Here is an 18,552-nt window from a genome sequence, read left to right on the forward strand (position 1 = left end):
TTAAGCAAGTCAAGCTATTTGCATGACACTTATTACCTCACCCCAGAGTGTAGACAGTAGGACAGGGGTGCGTCTATGAAGTTAGAATTTACTCATCAAACTTGAATTAAAGACTTACTTCAGATATACTGTGAACTTTACAGAAGAAAACCCCTGATGTAACTAACAGGTACAGAAATAAAAAGGCCTGACTGTCCAACTCAAGTACTAGCTGTTAAAAGCAGAACTTAGGTTTCCTGGATTTAAGATAATCAGCAAAGAACATTTGTTTTTTTACCTGCATACTGAGTTAAACCCAGCAAGTAATATAAAACAATGTATATTTAATATGGAGAAACCTTAATAGATTTCCTATTCCCATTATTTCCTATGCAAAATGTCATAGGAGAATTTACTTCATAGGGTAGATAGCTTTCAACTCAGGTGTATTACAGCACTAAAACAGTCCTGGTAAAGAAATACCAACCATATACAGATATTCAGTATGTAGTGATTTCTATGAAGGGATTTAAGTTAAAGAAAGTCTATTAAGAAAGTGCCTGAACCATTCCAAGAAAAATATTTTCTTTTCTGTAAGTAGGGGATACTTTATTTTTTTTTTATTTTTTTTTTTTTTTTAAATTTTTTTTTCAACGTTTTTTATTTATTTTTGGGACAGAGAGAGACAGAGCATGAATGGGGGAGGGGCAGAGAGAGAGGGAGACACAGATTCGGAAACAGGCTCCAGGCTCCGAGCCATCAGCCCAGAGCCCGACGCGGGGCTCGAACTCACGGACCGCGAGATCGTGACCTGGCTGAAGTCGGACGCTTAACCGACTGCGCCACCCAGGCGCCCCTAAGTAGGGGATACTTTAAATGATTCTTCTTCTCAACCCAGGATCAAAATATTACAGCTGAAAAATTAACAACTTAAGTGACCTTGAATTTGGTAACCTAAGCTCATCTTTAGTCTTCTCAGCTAAATACTGTGCTAGTATAAATAACAGATGAGATTATAAATTAAAATTTTGAAGTTTGGTTGCCTTTAATTCTCCTTTGGAAACTTTAAATATACTGCCCTAATAGAAAGCATGGGAGGGGTATTAAAACTGCATAAAATACAATACTTTTACTATTCAACTATAAACTCTGGTTCCTTTTACTGGCCAGGCATGAATCTGTAAGAACTAAGTACACTTAATGCCAACAAAGGCAGACAAGAACTGGAAGGTATGAGTGGAATTTTTTTTTTTTTTTAATACAAAAGGAAGGACCAAGAACATAAGCCAGATTTATTATCCAAAGGTAAGTAGGTAGGTAGATAGAATGTATGTATGTATGTATGTATGTATGTATGTATGTATGTATGTATGTATTTTGAGAGAGAGAGAGAGAGAGAATGAATCCCAAGCAGACTCCACACTGTCAGCATGGAGCCTGATGCGGGGCTCAAACTCACATGACCTGAGCCAAGATCAAGAGTTGGCCGCTTAACCAACTGAATCACCCATTTACCCCTTAAATATAAGACTGAGACTCAGGGAAGGAAAGTTACTGTCCCCAAATCACACCACAATCCTAAAATTTAAATTGTCTGGTTTCAAAAATCTCTACTGTTATCTTTTATAACAAAGAAATTGTTTTAATGTATTTTTATTTATTTTGAGAAAGAGAGAGACGGAGCATGAGGAGCAGAGGGACAAAGAGAGAGGGAGACACAGAATCTGAAGCAGGCTCCAGGCTCTGAGCTGTCGGCACAGAGCCCGAAACAGCTCTAAGTCATAAACCACGAGATCACGACCTAAGCCCAAGTTGGTTGTTTAACGAACTGAGCCACCCAGGTGCCCCTATAACAAAGAAATCATTAAAGTGGTGGTAGGGGGGACTTCAGGGGAAAGAGAGCAGAAGCAGGCAGAAATCAATTCAGAGGCTACTGCAAAAATCCAGAAGAAGAATGAACACTTCGACTAAGGGAGCAGTGGAAGTGCTGAGAAGGAGTCAGATGCTGGATTTATCTTGAAGGTACAGCAGAGAGAATCTACTGTCAGAAGAGAAAAATAAAGAAATAATCAGGGTAATTCTAGTATCTTGGACCCAACCAATGGATCTGCAATTTACTGAGACAGGAAAGACTGTGAGAGAATAAGTCTGGGTATGAGGGAAGTATTTGGAAATCAGTTCTGGACATACTAAGCTTGAGATGCCTGTTACACAAATAAGCAGACGTGAACATGAACATACATATGCCATCAGTACATAAACCACTTTTAAACTGTATGACATCCCCACATAAGGGAGTATAAGTATGTGTGTGTGTGTGTGTGTGAGAGAGAGAGAGAGAGAGAGAGAGTGAGTCAAAAGACTAAAGCTTGGGGCTGAATCCAACATGCAGAAGCTGGTGGTATGAGGAAAAACACCAGACAATAAGGAGTAGTAACCAGAGAACAGAAACAAAACTAGAAGAGTACAGAAGTTAAGAAAAGAGTTTCATGGAAGGGAAAAGATCAAATGTTGATAGGTCAAGTAATATGAAACTGAGAATAGATCACTAAATTTAATCAATGTAGATAATTTAACATGGTTCCTGTGGAGTGGTAGGGATGAAACCTGATGGGATTAAGCTCAAGAGAGATTAGAAAGAGTTTCTGGAGAAGGTCTTCTCTCTCACTAGACATAGAAGACAACCCATGGAGACCCTGGATATTCTGGCTGCCATTCTTAAAAATAAAGGGAATAAATCATAGGATAAAGTTATTACTATGAAAATTAGGACAGAGATGGAAGACACCAACGTCCTTACTAACACTGGATAATTGAAGAAAATTACCCTACTTCTGGTCCAATAAATCCTCACCATCATATAAACCAGAGGTGAATAAACTAGCACATAAGCCAAATCTAGCCTGCTACCTATTTTTGTACAGCCAGTGAGCGAAGTAAGAACAGATTTCACACTTTTAAATGACTGAAAGTTAAAACAGTAATACTTTGTGACATAAAATGTATATCAAATCCAAATTTGAGTGTCCATAAATGAAGTTTTATTAGCATGTGGTCATGATCACTCATTTATATATAGTCAATGGCTGCTTTTACACTACAATGACAGAGTTCAGTATTTGCAACTATCTGGCCTACAACACCTAACATATTTACTATCCAGACTTTCACAGAAAAAGTTAGCTAACCCCGGGTTCAAGCAATTCTGGGACAAATACTCTATTCCCTGCAACTGTAACATCCTAAATAATACATTCCCCTATATGCTGGCACACCAAACTACTTGATGATATTCAAAGAGGAAATGCATTATAATGCCTCCATCAATTTATTCACGCTATTTCTTCTACTTAAAATGCAGCTGCCTTTACTTGACAATATAAGAAATTATATCCAACACATTTTAACAGGGATTGGTGTCTAGCAGAACTAAGCTGGACTCAATCTTTGAACTACTTAGGAATATTCATTAATTTCCCTGAACCTCAATTTCTTTATCTATGAAGCTATAATACCTATGGAGTTGTAGTGAAAAACAAATGTAGTAATGTATATAAAACACAGCATGCCACCTGGCACTAAATAAACACTTAGGAATAAATGGAAACTGGAATCTTTTTTCTTTTTTTTTTTGATAACTGGAATCTTCATTTATCATCATCCCATCAGTAACAACATCCTTTCGCCAAAAGATAGCTTAAATATCATTCCCTGATCCTCTCTATAAGATTTTTGGGATGCCTCCCATTAAGAATTAATTGTTCCCTCTTCTGTGCTTCTATAGCACATTACCCATATCTGTTTTACGGCACTGCCACACTGCATAATGATTATTTATATGACTATCTCTGGACTATAAAAAGTTTAAAGTGTGCCTTTGAAAGCCTTTTTCATCTTGGTATTTTCATTGCCAACTTGGAATCTGGTATGGCATGGGTATTCTCAAAACAAACAAACAAACAAAAAACATTGTTGAATTAATTTTGTCAAGGGCCAGCTCTAAAATTAATGCATTCATAAAACCAAATCAAGTTCAAGAAAAAAATAAATGGTATTAATGTGGTTTGAGACACAATTTAAGAAGTTCAGTGTTTTTCTTTTCTTATCCAAACTATAACTATAAAAAGAAGAGTGGCATTATCCTAAACATTAAGCCCTTATCCTCCATAACAGTCTCAGAGATCTTAATTATCAATAAGAACTTTCATAGGGAAGCCCAGAGCCACCTAAAATTGATTTCGTTCGTTAGAAAACATCTATAGTGGCTCTTCCTCTAAAGAAAAAAGGAAGCACACTATACCAACTAAGAAGTATTTATTAACATAATGCTATCAGTACTTTTCACAGGTTTTCACAGATCTAGCTTATATATTCTAAATCTAAATAAGAAAAATAACTTCCCTATGATGAGTTATTAACTTATATTTGCCTAAGTTATCCAAAATTGCCTAAGGTATCCCAGAAGGTCTGATCCGTAGGCTCAAGAAAAGTTCTAAACACAGAATGTTTTGATTCTCATGATGGAGCTATGCATCAATGATGAGGACTAATAAGAGGAAAACAAAGTAGACTCGCTAATTGTAAATGGAGCAATCACCAGCAATAATGTATCTTAAAAGTTGATGACTGTGCTTTCAAAGTGCACAATGAATATACAAAATGTCAAGCCTAACACAGAATTAAATTAATGGAGCAACCTTTAAAAATAAAGGTATCGGGGCACCTGGGTGGCTCAGTTGGTTGAGTGGCCAACTTTGGCTCAGGTCATGACCTCACGGTCCGTGAGTTTGAGCCCCGCGTCAGGCTCTGTGCTGGCGGCTCGGAGCCTGGAGCCTGCTTTGGATTCTGTGTCTCCCTCTCTCTCTGCTCTTCCCCTGCTTGTGCTGTACCTCTCTCTCTCAAAAATAAATAAATGTTAAAAAAAATTAAACAAAAAATGTATCTACAATGATACATTTTTTCTTTATTAATAAAATTTTTATTTTATTTATTTAGTTTTTAAATATAATTTATTGTCAAATTGTCTAACATACAGTGTGCAAAGTGTGCTCTTAGTTTTTGGGGTGGATCCCCATGGTTCATCGCTTACATAAACACCCAGTGCTCATCCCAACAAGGGCCCTCCTCAATGCCCATCACCCATTTCCCCCTCTCCTCCACCCGCCCCCCATCGGTTTATTCTCTGTATTTAAGAGTCTCTTATGGCTTGCTTCCCTCCCTCTCTGTTTGTAACTATTCTTTTCCCCTTCCCTTCCCCCATGGTCTTCTCTAAGTTCCTCAAGATCCACATAGGAGTGAAAACATATATCTGTCCTCCTCAAAAATATGGAATGCTTTATGAATTTGTGTGTCATCTTTGTGCAGGGGCCATGATAATCTTCTCTGTATCGTTCCAATTTTAGTATATGTGTTGCCAAAGGGAGCACTAACTTTTATTTTAGAATGGTTTTAGATTTATAGAAAAGTTGCTGAGGTAGTATAGGGAAATCTCATAAACCCTACACCTGGTTTCCCACTTAGATTAGTCATTTGCCAAAACTAATGAATCATATTGATACATTATTAACTAAAGTCTACACTTTGAGATTTCCTCAGTTTTTATTTAATATATATTTTCCATTCCGTGATACATTACATTTAGTCATCACATATTAGGTTCCTTAGATTAGTTTCTCAGACTTTTTTGTTGGTAACCTTGACAGTTTTGAGATGTACGGGTCAGTTTAGTAGAATGCCCTCAGTTGGGGTTTGTCTGATGTTTTTCTCATGATTAGACTTTGGTTATAGGTTTAGGGGAGGAAGACCACAAACGCAAATTGCTATCCTCATCATATAATTCCAAGAATGCACACTATCCATACACTCAAATTAACTAAACAGGTAGACATGCTGACATGCCCTACATCACTGCAAAAGAAAATTCAAGCCCTAGCTTCTTCAGCTGTGCCAACATTGATGAAAACAGACACTACCTCTTTGGGTCTTATGTGTCAGGCACTGTGCTAAGTGTTTTACAAATTTATGTCACTCAATCCTCAATAAAACCTTATAATCTAATTATCATTTTTTCTTTTTGATAGATCAGGAAACAGGAGTTGAGGTTTTCAGCAAATATGGCCACAGCTGGAGTTAGTTAAGTGCAGGATCCAGGATCTGAAGCCAGGCCTAATTCTAAAGCCTGTTCTCTTCTCCACCATTCTCTTTCTATACACAAATATATCATGACATGTTACAGTTGGTACGAGACCAAAAAAAGATGAAAAAATTCCAAGGTGATTTTGAAACAATCTCTGATTTCAAACCTCTTCACCTCAAATTAGATACTCAGTATGGCTCACTCAAATTCTTGAGTTCACCAGCTTTTTCTGCATGGAATTTTTAGGAAGCATAGATATCTCTTACAGATAAGCATAGAATGACAGAGCTAGAAGGAATTTTCAGTTTATTTTTGTCAATTTACACTTTTTAAACACTTTGTGGGGTTGAGGCTTTGAATAAAAGAGTCCAACACAGCAACTTAACAACAGCTAAAATTATAACTGAATGTCAGGGCACCTGGGTGGCTCAGTCAGTTGAGCATCTGATTCGGCTCAGGTCATGATCTCATGGCTCCTGAGTTTGAGCCCCGTGTCGGGCTCAGTGCTGACAGCTCAGAGTCTGGAGCCTGCTTCGGATTCTGTGTTTCCCTTGCTCTCCGCCCCCTCCCCCACTCACACTGTCTCTCGCTCTCTCTCTCTCAAGAAAAAAAAAAAACATTAAAAATTAAAAAAAAATTATAACTGAATGTCAGTAGGTGTATATACAAACACACTCTTACCTTATGTATTTTTGGTGTTCTTATCTGTTGGAACTGGATGCTGAGGATACATATAAGTCTCAATCTTGGCCACATATCAGACTGGTCTAGAAATCCAGGGATTTAAAAAAAATCCTTATGCTCAAGTTACCACCCAGATTAATGAAATGAGAATACTTAGAGTCAGACCCAAGCATGACAGGGTCTTTAAAATTCCCCGGATGACTGAACGTGCAGCCAAAGTCAAGAAGTGTTAGTAGACACTGAGCGGAGCTATGAGACAGCGATGAACTGGATCCATCTGCAAGTTTCCAGTGCTAATAGACAGATCCTACAGGTAAGAAACACTAACTGTACAGAAGGATATGATCTCTAAATTGAGGATGAAGTTTACATTCATGGGTTAACTCCCTGTTTATTACTGATTTTGGTGGCTTGGGGGATTGTGGACTAAACTGGGATAATATTGTGTAATGTCAAGGTGGTTTTAACCTATCAATAACTAGACTCAATTTACTCCTTTGGGCTGGGCTTGAGAAGTTCTACCACCAAGATGATGATGTCACCTAGATGAAAAGCTTCCTAATAAGATTCTAAAAACTGGAATAGCCTCTGCTTCTTCACATTAACCTGGTCTCAGGCAAGCCACAGCTCCTAAAGTATGAGAAGGGATGTTCAGGAACAGTACCATACTTTCAAAAGACAAATTTGGCAAGCATATATTAAGTTGGCATTATGGGGTCACAGGCTAAAGGCAAAGAGATCACTGCACTAAGCCCAAAGGAAAGGAAAGCCTGAATAAATGCACTAACACTGAGAATACAGAAGAAAGGGTAGGTTCATGGAATATTTGGGACTGAGAATCACAAAGACCTTGCATCCCTGTGAAAGAGATGTTTCTAATCACTATCATCAGTTTTCCTGACCCTTTCTTCCTCAAATACACTCTTATCAGCCTTTTGCCCACACTGCTCCAGAAAAGTCACATTTACCAAGATCTCCTATAAAGCCCATCGCTAAATCCAATGGTTACTTCTCAGTTTTGTTACACAGACATACTTTTTACACAAATGCAGAGACAAGTAAAAAGTATGTCTCCCTTCCCTGGTTCTTGTCTCTCCTTAGTAGTTATCACTAATATATTCTGTACTTTACTTATGTACTTTAATTTTGGGCAGCTTCTCTACTAGAATGTAACTTCCATGAGGGCAAATAATGTTGTATCCACTGTTCTATCCCCCATGCCTAGAGCAACCGCTGACACGCCGTAGGTGCTCAAAAGATAGCTGCTGAATTAATTAATGAGTGAAAAGTGAGCCCTGGGGCACTATGCCATTTAGAGACTGGGGCGATGAGAAAGAACAAACCAGGGAGATAGGGAGCAACAGAGCTAGGAGAGGGTGGTATCCTGGAAGTTAAGTGAAGAGAAAACTTCAAGGAAAAGAGAATGATTAACTGCAACAAATGTTGTTATAATAAGGCAAAAAAAAAAAAAAAAAAAAGTGAAATGAGTGAAAGAAGGGAATTCTGGATGCCTTAGAACTCATGATTGGGAAGGACTGACTGTAATTCCATTAACCAAGATAGAGAACATAAGATGGGAGATTGCAAAGGATAAATAATAAGTCACTTTAACAAAGAATTTAATTTACAATCTAATTAATCTTAACCTCTATTTAGTGCCTTATCAATTCTAGATCTAGGACTAGAAGGAGAGAAAAATGAACAGCTAGAAATGAAATTATTTCATCCCTTGATTTTTTTTTTAAACCAAACAAGTATTTCTCCAACAGGAGCTCTATAACGATTCTTAATACTCAACACAAATGCTTATGTTTTACTTTTTTTTAATGTTTATTTATTATTATTATTTTTTTGAGAGACAGAGATACAGAGTGTGAGTGGGGGAGGGGCAGAGAGAGGGAGACACAGAATTCAAAGCAGGCTCCAGGCTCTGAGCTGTCTGCACTGAGCCACCCAGGCACCCCTATGTTTTACTTTTAAATCCTTTATTCTACTAGGGAGCTCCTTATTCATCTATTTATGTAAAAATTGGAAAGGTTCGTCTACTAATTACTAATTGCCTTTTTGAAATCTCTACTTGAATGTATCGTATATACCTCAAATTCAAAACATCCAAACACGAAATTCTCACTTTTTCCCTCACCCTTTCAAACTTGATACTCTATCAGAGCTCATCTCAATGAATTCATCACCAAATGTTGCTGATTTTTCTTTCCTAAATGTCCCTTGACCCCAACCTGTCTCCAACTCCCATGTCCATTCTCTTCTAAATGTTTATCCATAAAATAGCTGAGTAATCATTTAGAAATGCAAATGTAATAGTTTTCCCATCTGATGTTTAAAATGTTAGAGTGATCCCCCTTAGAATAGATACAAATTCTTAACATGGTCTGTAAGACCTTCATTTTCCTGCTTCATTTCTAATTAGATCTCCCTTTGTCCCCCAGTTTCTGATCTCTACCCTCAGGATGTCTATGAGAAACTACTATATACCTGGGAAGTCAGGATAAAGTGGTTTTCACCTCAAATTCCTGCCTTCATATATGAGGATAAGTTTCAACAGCACTACTAATAGAAAATTTTTATTTTATGTCATATGTTCATAACAAAATAAACTTTCATAGTTATTCCTCTTACTCCCTAAAGGGATAGGATGATAGTTACCAGACTAAAAATCAAATATTCCCCTCCCACAATTCACCTCCAAGAAAAGGCACATCTTTCTGTTCTGATAAGTGTGTTTAAATCTATTGACACTCATTGAAAAACCAAAGTAATAAAAAGTCAATAAAAAATATTATCTAACTATCCCTCAATTTTTTTCACAAAAAAAGTTATACTTTGTTTATCCCATATGCCTATATTATTTCATTATAAGGGCAATGAAAATAAAAATTCAAGGTCAAAATGTTTTACAGAAAAAGGTGTTTTTTTAAAAAAAATTTTTTTAATGTTTATTCATTTTTGAGAGAGAGAGAGACAGACAGACAGAGCATGAGTGGGGGAGGGGCAGAGAGAGAGGAAGACAGAATCTGAAGCAGGCTCCAGGCTCTGAGGTGACAGCACAGAGCCGGACGCGGGGCTCGAACTCACGGATCGCGAGATCATGACCTGAGCTGAAGTCGGACACTTAACCAACTGAGCCACCCAGGTGCCCCAGAAAAAGGTTTTTTAAAGAAAAAACCTTGTTATATGTAACATACAAATTCAAAACATTATTTCCCTCTCTAAACTTGTCATGTGTAAGGTCTTTACTAGAGTATTACTATATTGTATTTTTCTCTTAAGTAACCAGGAAATGTAAATACAACAATGATTAAGTGGTTGAATAAAAGGAATCATTAGGATCTAGTAGAATACAAAGATATTTAGGGGCACCTAGGTGGCTCAGTTGGTTAAGCATCCGACTCCCAGCTCAAGTCATGATCTCATGGTTTGTGGGTTTGAGCCCCACATCAGGCTCTGAGATGTAAGAGCCTGCTTCAGATTCTATGTCTGTCTGTCTCTCTCTCTCTCTGTCTCTGTCCCTCCCCTGCTTCTCTCTCTCTCAAAAATAAACATTAGGAAAAAAGAATATAGAAATATTTAATCAAAAAATAAGGAAGTAACTGGATAAGGAAACTGAATAAAGACTCACATGTAAATAAAGGAAGTTCATATATGAGAAAACAGCATTATAAAGTACTGGAGAAAGGAAAGGCTATTCAACAACAAATAAGGTACAAAAATTAACTTTTTCACAGGAGAAAAAATAGATTCCTTGTCAAGCCATATTCTCATTATCAAAAAATTAAGGGGAAAGGGGAAAAAAATCAAAATGTAATAAAAATCTGAAAATAAAAAACACAAAACTTCAACTATTTAAAAACAATTTTCTGAAACAACATAGGGGGAATAAAGAATGAAAAACATGAATAAATTAAAATTTTAAACTTATATTCCACAGAGGTTTAGAGTTTTAGTCTTAGTCTAACCAAAAGACCAAAGTTTTGGTCTAACCAAAAGCAAAGTTTTAAGACAGAAAAGACACTGAGAAAAGATATTTGCAATAACTATCAAGGACTAAGGATCAATCTACAATTTGAAATTTGAATTTCATATAATTTTCACATGTTGTGACATTTTATGGGTTTTTTTTTGTTTTTTGTTTTGTTTTTTTTTCTTGCTGAATCATAAAATAACTGTAAAAAATATCCTTAGCTCACAGGTTGCACAAGAACAGGTGGTAGACTGGATTTGACCCATGGGCTATAGTTTGCCATATCCAAAGAATATCCATAAATCAATAAGAAAAAGAGCGTACCAGATTGGGGAAAATGAAGAAGTCTGACCATGTGAATGTTGGGAAGGATATGGCAAAACGGGATTCTCAAACACTTTTGAGAAGACTATAAATTAGTAGTGACACAGCACAGAAATTATCTAGTAAAAGTGAAATGCAAATAATCTACATCCTGGCAATTCAACTTCTAGGTATAGCTCCTGGAGAAACTCTGATATGTGTGTAAGGATATTTACTGCAGCATTATTTGTAATAACACAGAACAAAACAAACACTGAAATAAACTCAGATTTCTGTTAGGAGGGAAAAAAAATAAAAGAAGTATGCTCATAAAATTGAATACTATACAACACATACAAGAAATCAACCAAATCCTATATACCAACAAGAGCAAAATAAAATAAGCCAGATGCAGAATTCTATAGAGAGAATGTTACCACTTAGTAAATTTTAGAATACGTATAATAGTAAACTAAATACTGCTCATGGATACATTTGTATTAGGATTTTTCATCTCTTATAAAGGAGATTCAAATACCAACTTTTTTTTTTTTTTTTTTTTTTTTTACCAAATCCTAAATCTGTATGTATGAGCCTGTATTATTTATGTCCGTGTGCATCTGTGTTAGGATATGGTTATAGCAATGAGAACTAGTGAAAAGACATGCCATATTTTATTTTGAAAGTTATGGGGATTTACATTTATGAAAATTCATTATTGTAGCAAAATAAAGAATGGACTAAGGGTACTAAGACTGGAGACATAATAATTTAAGTGAGAAAAAAGGAAATCCTAAAATTAGGAAGTGAGAATGGAAGAGGACAAGAGAAGACAAAGTTGAGAAGCATTCAGAAGTTTTAATCAAGTGGACTTGATGGCAGGTTACATGTTGGCAGCCATTTTGGGAGTGCAGAAAGCTTCACATATTTCCCAACTGCTTCCTGAATACGCTTGCTATGGGCTTTTAAACAGCTTTCAAAAGTGTCATCTACACTAGCTGATGATGATAATGGTCCATCAGCTATAGCTAAGTGATAGAAAAGGATTTTAGAAAACAAAATATCAGTTAAAGCAATTTTGAAAGAGATGCAGCAGAAAGGTTTTCTCTGCTCTGCAGTTTCTGCCAGATTATATGCACAACATGTCCTCCTGAGGGTTAAGGGTACTGGTGAATACTAATACCTCTGAGGAAGAGACGATAAAAGACTTCGGGACCATACAAGAACAAATTCCATACTTACTGTATGACTTTGGCCAAGTCATTTAACTTCTGTTTCTCTGCCTCTGTTTCTTCATCCGCTAAGTGAGTAACATAAAGTACAGGTGATCCTTGACAACATGGAATCGAACTGTGTGGGCCCTTATACGTGATTTTATAAATGTATATTCTCTTCCTTATGCTTTTCTTAGCTTTTTCTTTTCTCTAGCTTACTTCACTGTAAGAATATAGTACATAATACATATAACACAGAAACTATGTGTTAATCAATTGTGTTATCTGTAAGGCCTCCAGTCAACAGTAGACTATTAGTAGTTAAATTTTTGGAGAGTCAAAAGTTATTTGTGGATTTTCAACTGTGCAGGAATCAACATTCCCAACCCTCAATTGTTCAAGGGTCAACTGTAATATAATTTATCCCATAGGTTCTGAAAAGTAAATGAGTATAATTATGTATGTATTTATGTGTGGGTGTATGTCTTTCTATGCACATACAAAGTGTTTGCTATCATTATTCTTCACCAGTTAGGAGGCACCCACTAAGTGCTAGGGCATTGCACTAGGTGCTGGAGAAGTGGAGATGACAAATTTATATTGTCTGCCCTCTTTACCGTATGTAGCCATCACACCGTGAGAGACAAACTTGTGAGCTAATGTGCTATCTTCAACCTAAGTAACTAAAACGTCCTGAAGCGATTTCTCAGTCTGAGCCTACCAACAATTTTGACATCATTTAATCTTTTGACAATTGCTTAAAATCAACAGATAAGGCTTATAGTTTTATACAGAGAAAAATCCGTATTAATATACAAACCTATAGATGAAGTTACTTTCTAAACTCTATTCTCATTATGTCTAAATTTTCCTGTTATTCTATTTCTTTTATCCTTCTGAAAGATTCTAATCTAAAAGATTCATTACTAAATAAAACTAATAAAATACTAATAAAACTTATCTCTGAATTTCCCCCCTACTCTAAGAATATATCCATTTTTTATTTCTTTTATCTGTAACCATACTGTTAATCTGAAAGATTCATAAATAATACACTCAGAAACTACCTGGATCTTAGAATTACAAAGACAATGATGGTTAAATGAATATTAACAAGAGGTTTTTTATTGCTTTCCTGAAAATGAATTACTCTTTATTTACAGTATAAAATCTTTTGTTTTTATGCTGTAATAAAGTATTTTTACATTTTCTTTAATAAAAAGATGTTTCTTTATTGCCCAAGACATCTACTACAACAGTCATTCCCTCATCAACTTACTTTGTAACAGTCTCCTTCAACAAAAGATATCTTAATTGCATCCAGCTCTCTATTGCAAATTTACAGTACTAATCCTTGCCAGCCATTTTGTTTTCAGCTTGTAACACTAGCAGCCAGCTGCCTTCGGCCTGACTCTATTAGCATATCGGATAATTTAGAAAGTAAGCACAGAAATGGAACCTAAAAGATACAGTTGGTTTTTATCAGAATATATCCATATATTAGATATTACTGTTTAAATATGCTTTATGTTTCTCTACTTCCTTTCAATTTAATTAATTTTCTTAATTTAAATGCTCATTTCCTGCTCACAGTAATTTTCCCTCCCCATAACCTATAAATGAGGTTGACCTATTACTGTTTATATATAAGAATTTCAAATTTTAATAAAACAAACTACACATGTATTTTAAATATTTTCTGTAAAAGATAAAAGGGTTGGACATTTGGTACTGTAATTTACAACTATATTCCAGCAGACCATCTAGCCAAGAATAATAAATACATAATAGATAACATATATTGTTCGCACATTTCAAGGGTGTTTCTAACAGCCAGCAGACAGCAAACAATTCTCCACCTGTTTTGACTTGCAATGGGCTGCTGTTTGAATGTCAATAACAACGTGTCCTCACCAAGCATCACTGAAGTCTTAGATGACAAATCATCTAATACAATTTTAATAGGATGGTGAAGGGTAGGGCCAAAGAGTTCTTATTAGTGGCCTGCTCTTCAGAACTCTTTACCATCACATCCTCCTGCCTTCCCCCAACAAGTCCCACTCATCTATATTTAATAAGTATTCTGAAATCATATTCTTCATTAACCCACACCATCACTTAAAGTAAAACTCTTTTTAGAGAGGCTCTTCTAGTTGATTAAATACTATTTAGAAAGTTTGTTAACTTAATAGAATATAACACCTTTGAAATAACAGTAAGAAAAAAAAAGGCCAAAGTTGGGGGGGGGGGAACCCTGCAAGGAAATAAAATGCTCCAAAGATAGAAATTACTGAAGTGCTTTAACTTCATTTTCTCTTTCAAACCCCTCCCTGTCTCCACTGTATTTTTTATGCTTTTACTGTGATGCTAACTAGCCATCCAGTCTGCTATAGAAGCCTCTGGTTAGAATAGATTTCAAGGCTGCTGTGTCTTGTGAGGAACCAATCAGATTTCTTTGTTTCATCTGCAACATTCCATCAGGGTTATATAACATTTTAGATACATGAAACATTCTAATAATATAGGATATTTCAGTCTATAGTTAGCTATCTACTGTCACTAAATCTGACATACAAAAATCCCATATTATTCTTCTGTGTTATTCAATAAAATCAAAGGAATATAGTATAGATGAGAGGGTTATTTTTCTTTCGGGGAAGAAAACAGTGAATTTGCTTTGTCTAAAAGAAAGAGTTTGTGAAAATACAGCATCTGAGCACTCTGCAGACTACTCAGATGCGTGCTGATCCTCCTTATTTCTGTTTATAGTAAAGTGGCTGAGGTAATCCAACACAGTGGCAAACAGCCATACAGTTGTTAATTCTTATCACATACAACATGTCACTAGTATAGAATAAAATATTATAAATAGATTTCACATACAACATGTCACTAGTATAGAATACAATATTATAAATAGATTTAAACTCAGGCTTAATCTTTTGCAATTTTTTTAAAGCACAGAAAAATTAGTGAAATATTTAAGACACCTGGACAAATACTTTCTCAAAGAAGAGAATTTGAACTCTAAATGTCAAACCCCAATTTAACACCTACAACACTAACCAAAAAATAGTATACCAGCAGCACTGTTCCTATATGATCAGAACACTTGCAGTACACTTTTACTGGCACCATACAAATATTTCCTCTCTCAATCTCTCTCTCTGCCTCAGATAATGCTGCATAACTTAAATACTGTTCTTCTATGCTATTAATAAAACAACTCAGATATTCAAGAGCACATTAAGCTGAAACCTGTGAATCTAGTATTTTGTTTCTTTTTACAACTCAAAGGCATCCCACATATGACGGTTACAAATCAGCACAGGATTAAAATAGTGCCCGAATGCATAAAAAAGCTCAATCTGTTGGGTGTGGCTTAAGTAAATATATCTTGTCTCAACTGGACAGCTCCCCAGTAACATGCAGCCACTGAAACCCAAAATATATGAGTACATAAGTAAAGTGCTTCCGGGAAGGGGTGGGAAACTAAACCTCCATGTTTTTTCTATGCTTGATGTTCAATTGTTTCTATACTGTACTTCTAAAATGACAGTGCCTTGAGTCAATGCTGAACATTGCTCAAGAAACCAAGGACAGAGAAATTTTACTTGTCCTACTTCCTCTCTTCATTTTGTACTCACTGTCTACAACATGGCTGTTCTTACAAACATTTTGCTTTCATAAAAGAGGTAATCATTTAAATCATGACTATGTGCAATGCGAACTCACACTGCATTACAGTCATCAATAAAATATGAAGTGCCAACTCCAGTGTTCATTCCACTTATTTTCCATCTCACCAGAGAATGCTCTACTAATGCTCTCTACTATTATAAATGAACAATATAAAGAAAAAGACATTGGTAGGAGCTGCGACAAATATAAAACAGAAAAAATATAAAACCTGTGTTTACTTTTTAACAATCTAGTATTAATAGGGAAAAAAACCCTTCATGTGTATGTGTGTGTTGTGGGTTATATCTATCTATCTATCTATCTATCTATCTATACATATATATACACACAACACACACACACATTATACACGTTTAGTACAAATATAAATCTGTTTATAATCTACCATGCATACATTTATTAAATGTTACACATGCAATATATCTGAAACCTCTATATATAGGGAGCATGCAGATTTCAGAACTATACATTTTCATTCTTAAATGGTCACAATCAAACACTAAAACAGCTAAGGATTTCTGACATACTGAACTATATCCAAGCTTTTAATCTTGTTAAACAATTTTCTCTGCTATTCAATGCAGCAAACCCACCTTTGAATCATATTGACGGTTATTTTTTTCCCATGCCCTCTACGTGCTGCACCATTTTGTCTGTCTTCTGGCCAGTGGAGAGATCGGCAGACAGCAGTGAAGGAGTGTACTGGAGTCAGCAGAGGCAGTGCCAGCCTCCTGCTGCAGTCTGTATATTGAACGCACTCAAACCCACAGGTGCCTACGTAAAATCCTCCAGCTGCAGCTGCCACTTAATGTTTCCTTCAGCAGCAGATCTGTATGCTATTTTCACTTTGCTTTAACCCAATAAATGGACAGGATACACAAGTGTGCACCTTTTAAAAATGAATTTTACATAAAATATTTATAGACATTATCTCCATTAAGTAGCTAAAAATGAGTGACTTTTTCAGTCAGAAAGATAATCACTAAATTATGAAGATTCAGAAGAATAATCACCAAAAGAGAAATACATTTCTAACACTCTATAAATTCTAAACTGGTAATTTAATTCTTCAAAAATACAGAACATTAAAAGCCAGCATATGATTTACCTTACATCTTCTTACATAATTATGAAAGTAATTTTTCGTATACCGTAAGTATATCATGTATAAATCCATAAAAAGGCCTGCCTCTAGCCATACCTTTTCATCAGTACATAATCCACTGATAAGAAAATACAGAACTTCTCTGTTAAAAGGCTAAGTGAATCAAGGTAAACCAACGTTCAAACACTAACAGATGAAAAAGAAACAGAGGCTCACAATCCTTTCACATAAACTTCAAACACATACACTTTTATCCTACCCGAATTCTAGAATTCAAAAACCAGGAAAAATCTTAAGGAATCAAAAAAAGTCTTTTTAATTTTTCAGATGAACAAATTAAGGACCAGAGAGGTTAACACTGAGGTACCTTTCCCAAGGTCACACAGCTAGTCAGCAGCAAAACTTGGTCTTCAAAACATGTCTTTTTTCTTTTTAAGTTTATTTATTTGAGAGAGAGGGCACGAGTGGGGAGGGGTAGAGAGAGGGACAGAAAGAATCTCAAGCAGGTTCCACACTGTCAGCACAGAGCCCGATGTGGAACTTGAACTCATGAACCATGGGATCATGACCCGAGCCAAAACCAAGAGTCGGATGCTTAACCAACTGAGCCACCCAGGCACCCCAAACATATCTTTTAATAAGTAATTAATAACTACTAAAACTCAACCAAAATCAAATAGTAACATGAATATTCTTATAACTATTAAATAAATATTGTGATTAAATAATCTTTGCAAAAAAGAAATCTCCAGGCCCAAATGGTTTCACAGGTAATTCTACCAAACATTTAGGTAAATAACACCAATTCTACACTATCTCTTCCAGAAAAGAGAAGGAAATACTCCCAACTCATTTTATGAAGACAAAATTACTCTGATATCAAAGCAGATAAAAACATTACAAAATAAGAAAACTATAGGCCAATATCCCTCTTGAACACAGAAACAAAAATCCTCAACAAAAAATTAGATCAAATCCAATGATGTATAAACACACACACCCAGTGACCAAGAGGAGTTTATACTAGGCATGCTCAGCTAGTTTACTATGGAAATCACTCAATGTAATCCATCATATTAATGATTTAAAGAAGAAAAATTGCATCATCATATCACTTGATGCAGAAAAGTATTTAAAAATCCAACATCCCTTCATGAAAACATTAGAAAATTAGGAATAGGAGGGAATTTCCTCAACTCGATAAAGAACATCTACAAAAAACCTGCAGTCAACATCATACTTAGTGGTAAAGACTAAATGCTTCCCCCTTAAAATCAGGAACAAGGCAAGAAAACACATTCTCACCACTGTTGGCTACCATCATACTAGAAGTACTAATCAGTGCACACAGATTACAAAGGAAGAACTAAAACTATCTTTATCCTTAGAAGACATTATTGTCCACTTAAAAATTGAAAGGAATCTACCAAAATCAAACAAACCACCCCCC

At 35.6% G+C, this 18,552-nt stretch overlaps 1 protein-coding gene and 1 non-coding gene across 10 annotated transcripts in view; both read right to left on the reverse strand.

Moving 5' to 3' along the window:
- The window catches only part of TANC2 (tetratricopeptide repeat, ankyrin repeat and coiled-coil containing 2), a 364,297-nt gene that overhangs the window by 254,670 nt on the left and 91,075 nt on the right, over positions 1–18,552 (reverse strand). Inside the window, exon 1 of one of the 9 annotated variants that reach the window (XM_058703492.1) lies at positions 16,591–16,798. The exons of the other annotated variants lie outside the window; for them this stretch is intronic. The gene's annotated coding sequence lies outside the window, so the exon portion shown is untranslated. Of the gene's footprint in view, positions 1–16,590; positions 16,799–18,552 lie in introns of those variants that run through there. 9 annotated transcript variants of the gene reach the window in all.
- LOC131498693 (U6 spliceosomal RNA) lies at positions 5,299–5,405 on the reverse strand. The gene has a single exon (XR_009255563.1). It is a non-coding gene; the product is annotated as a U6 spliceosomal RNA (small nuclear RNA).

This window comes from Neofelis nebulosa, chromosome 16 (assembly GCF_028018385.1).
Source record: "Neofelis nebulosa isolate mNeoNeb1 chromosome 16, mNeoNeb1.pri, whole genome shotgun sequence".
Classification (NCBI taxonomy): Eukaryota; Metazoa; Chordata; class Mammalia; order Carnivora; family Felidae; genus Neofelis; species Neofelis nebulosa.